The sequence below is a fragment of the Triticum aestivum genome, chromosome 7D (genome assembly GCF_018294505.1).
Source record: "Triticum aestivum cultivar Chinese Spring chromosome 7D, IWGSC CS RefSeq v2.1, whole genome shotgun sequence".
NCBI classification, from domain to species: domain Eukaryota; kingdom Viridiplantae; phylum Streptophyta; class Magnoliopsida; order Poales; family Poaceae; genus Triticum; species Triticum aestivum.
The window spans coordinates 249,275,844-249,280,416 of NC_057814.1; positions in this window are offsets into that span (position 1 = coordinate 249,275,844).

A 4,573-nucleotide genomic window follows, 5' to 3' on the forward strand; every position below is an offset into this window, starting at 1 on the left:
TTTCTAAGAGGGGAGAAACATATTGCCCAATTAATTTCTTTGCTATAGTAGTTACCTATAATTGCTCTATTTGTTCTGATTTTTGCCTTGATTTTGTCTGACCCTACCTACTCCCAATATTCAATGCTAGATTCAGGGGGGAAAGGGTGTTCAAGTTAGGGGAGAAAAATCCTTGAAAGTTTATTGCAAATCTTATTTGACCTTTTGCAGACATGATTGACCTAAAAGAAGTACTCACCCAGTGATACTCTCTTCTATACATGTCATCCCAGTCTTGGTAGTCTTGATGATCTCGTGTCTATTTCCTTTGGAGAAATTATGTTGTGTTATCTAACCATGTTTTCTCAAGTGTATTTCTTCAGGAATTTGATCAAGCACCTCAAGGTAAGTATATGCATCTCACTCATGTGCATGATGATCTCTTGCTTGTTGCACATATTGTTTGCAAGAAAGAATTATGGACATGAAGGTACCACACTTTCACCCTTTTGCTCTGATTCATATAGCCAAGACATATGTAACACACTACAATCCCTTCCTATTGTGCGTCTACTCTCTATGGCTATCATCATTTAATAATTGCACACTTGTGGGGGAGCATATATATGTTACATGTTTCTCTCAAAGCTTTCATACAATTTCCTATTACATCTCTATTTGAAGTTTTGATGTATGTTGCCATCAATTACCAAAAAGGGGGAGATTGAAAGCACATTTCTCCCTTGGTAGTTTTGGTAATTCATGTGAACATACATATTGTTGGACTAGCATATTTATTTAGTATATTTCAGATAAGTTCAACAATGGCATGGCAAGGACATGAGGATGTGGACCCCTTCAAAATCCTAAGGACATGGAATTGGCAAAGCTTCAGGACTCTTCATTTTTGGTTAAGTGATCCAAGTTCACATTGAGTCCATAGGAAATCCAATACTATTAAAAGGGGATGAGGTTTTGATCATGACTCAATTGCTCAAGTACTTAGTGAAATTGCTCCAAAAATCCTCAAAGACCTTCTCCAAATCTCATATATCAAAACCCTAAAGTTTCATCTCGGTGCCACCGAAAGCATCTATCCTGGACCCAGCGAGTTGATCCTATACACTGCCAAAGCCAAACCCTAGAATTTCTGTCTCACCGAGATTGTGATCGGTTTCATCGAGTAGCAGTGACCAAGTTTCTGTGAGCCAATTCGTTCATTTCGGAATTACTAAGTTGAACTGATAGTAACTATCGAAACGAAGTTCTGCCTAGATTATCGCATATCGTTCTGTCCGAGATTTCCACTTTGGTCCCACCAAAAAGCACAATGTTCATATCTTTTACACAGGTCGGTCTCACCGAGATTTTGCTCCGGTGTCACCGAGCTGAGCCAAAAGTGTGTAATGGTTGGACTTTGGGTGAAGACTATAAATACCTCTCCACTCCCACCCACTCTCTAAGAGAGCCATCAGAATGAATCTACACTTCCACCATTCATTTTTTGAGAGAGAACCACCTACTCATCTGTTGAGATCAAGAGATTCCAATCCAACCATTTGAACCTTGATTTCTAGCCTCCCCAAGTTGGTTTCCAGTCGAATCTCTCTCCTACCCAAGCCAAATCTGTAAAGAGAGTGATTGAGTGTTGAGGAGACTATCATTTGAAGCACAAGAGCAAGGACTTCATCATCAACTACACATCTATTACCTTTTGGAGAGTGGTGTCTCCTAGATTGGTTAGGTGTCACTTGGGAGCCTCCAAGATCTTGTGGAGTTGAACCAAGGAGTTTGTAAGGGCAAGAAGATCGTCTACTTCGTGAAGATCTTCCCCGAGTTAGGTTAGTCCTTCGTGGACATAAGCCATGATGGAATATACAAGGTTGCTTCTTCGTGGACCCTTTGTGGGTGGAGCCCTATGTGGACCCGTGCATCCGTCACCCTCCGTGGGTTGAAGTCACCATCAACGTGGACGTATGATAGCACCACCTATCGGAACCATGCCAAAAATCACTGTGTCTTCATTGCGTTTGATATTCCATCTCTACGCCTTTACTTTCCGCACAATTGCATGTTGTATTATTCCCGCTGCTCTATTTCTAGATATGCATGTGTAGGAAGTCTTGGTGATATCTTAACTAGTGCCAAAATCAGCCTAAATATCAAGAAAATTAAAAACTGCACATTTGGTTGGTTAAGAGTCTATTCACCCCCTCTGTAGACCTATCTTCTTCGATTCTAAAGATTAGAGATTAATCGAAAATCGACCAATTAATCAATTTTATCGGTCGACTATTAATCGGTCATTTTTTACAAATCTCAGGCTCCCAACACTGAAGTATGTTATATCAACACGAAAACAGTATTGGACAAAAGTGTTACCTTGATTCCTAGCCTTTGAATCCTTGTATAATGATGGACAAAATAGGACAATAGTACATATTGCATAACAAGGTCGACAAAACATAAATAAACATAGTTTTTGCAGACGTAGTGCTAGGAATAGGCCCGATTTATCGGTATATTCCCGATAAATAGCTTGTCAGAGCGATAGATCGGCCCAAATGACAAACGGTGAAGATAAGGTATAATCTTATTGGTCACCCCCGAGTAGCGATAAATTAGACGATAAATCGCTGAATCGGATAATTTTTTGAACAATGCTCATAGCATTGTTCTCTGGCTCTGGCAAGTTTCTGGCTCGGCCTTAGCGCAGTCAACGCTTTTTGCTGCCACTTCTCATGTCACCATAGACTGGAAAAAACTTCAAGCATCTAAGATTTACGGAAACCGTAATTTAAGAGCATCTATAGCCGGACTTAGCAAATCCACCCCATATACGACCGCGGATGCGCCCGGGCACGCCCGCGAATGCATCCGAACGGACCCTCATAACCCGTGCCCGACATCCACTTATCACATATCCGGACTCTCAAATCCATGCACGTCCATCATACACGCAAATGTCGCACGTAAGTAACAAATGTTTCTATCGAAAATACATAGTGTTTACATAAAATTCATGTTAAGTGCACAACTCAAACATCAACTCTTTGGTTTCCATTGTGGGTCCACATATGCTCCACAGGATCACTGAGTAGCTGCGCTTGCACATGATGATTCAGATGCATCTGTAGAAAGTTCATAAGTTGAGTTGCATCTTGATCTTCCGGGATTTGAACTTATTCTCGAGGCGCTTCAAAGTCATTGGTTTTGGCAATACCATCACCCTCATCCTCGACAATCATATTGTGCAAAAGAACACAACATGTCATGAGCTACCACAAAATTTCTGATTCCCAAATCATTGCAGCTCCACGAACAATTCCCCAACGAGCTTGGAGCACTTCCAATGCCCTTTCTACATCATTCTTAGCTGCTTCCTGGATCGTTGCAAAGCAGCTTTATTTCTTGCCCTATGGTTCGAATATGGTATTCACAAACGCCACCGACTGAGGATAGATGCCATCGGCAAGATAGTAACTCATGTTGTAGTCACGGCAGTTGACGGTGTGGTTGCACGTCAATGATTCCCCGTTACAAAGCCTCCTGGACACCGGAGATCGTTGAAGCACGTTGATGTCGTTGTGAGAACCCTCTGCTTCTAGTATGATGGTGGCCTCTTTGGTGTGGCCTTAATACATTCCTCGCAAACCTTTGGGTTAATTCTTCCATTGCCAATGCATGCAATCAATTGGTCCAAGCATTTCTGGAAACCCTCTGGCCTCTCCAATAGCCAACAATTTTTTTGTGCCTTGCACATGTGGTCCTCTTAGATACTATGCTCCAAACACCTACACCACGATGTAGGCAAACTTGACAGTAGTCTTTAGGCATGTGCTCTCCCCAATTCTGACTATCTCACCAATGGCATCCGTGGCAGTACCAAGTGCAAGCATCCTCAGAGCAGCCGTGCATTTCTGCTTAGCACAGAAAGATAGTTGGCCGCAGCAATCCCTTGTGAGCTTGAAGTAGTCATTGTGTGCCTCGACTCCCTCCACAATGCGCAAAAACAATGGTTTCCGCAAGCGAAAACGACGACGAAACCATATCATCGGGAAAGTTGGGTTCGGAGCAAAGTAGTCACTGTGCAGTAGCCATGCTCCGGACACCCTATCCCGATTGATCACTCTTCTCCCTTTGGTTGAGCCCTTGAAGTTGAGAATATGCTCCTCCTGCCGGTCCATTTCCTCTTGCATGCTCATGAGCATGATCATGTCCACTTCTTCGTCGGAATCCAATGAATTGAAGAACTCATGTTGAATCATTTGATCAAGCTCCGTCGCTTCATAACCCCCCCCCCCCCTCCGATGAAGCATCGGAATTCATCGTTTTCCCTTAAAAATTGCAAAAAACTAGGTCGGACAATGTGTTGAACACATAGAGCACGAGGGCGAGCCCGAGAGTTGCCGAACGTACCCTCGTGGCGTCCGGGCTAGCGAGGACGTCCCCGGCGACAAGGACGGGAGAGAGGAGTGTTGTGTCGGTTGTGGCGGTGTAGAGGCTCGGAACAGCTGCAGACCGTGCACAGTGGCGGAGGTGCGAGACAGGCGCCGTGGAGAAGGAAGAAGAGAGGAGAGAGCAAATGGATCCG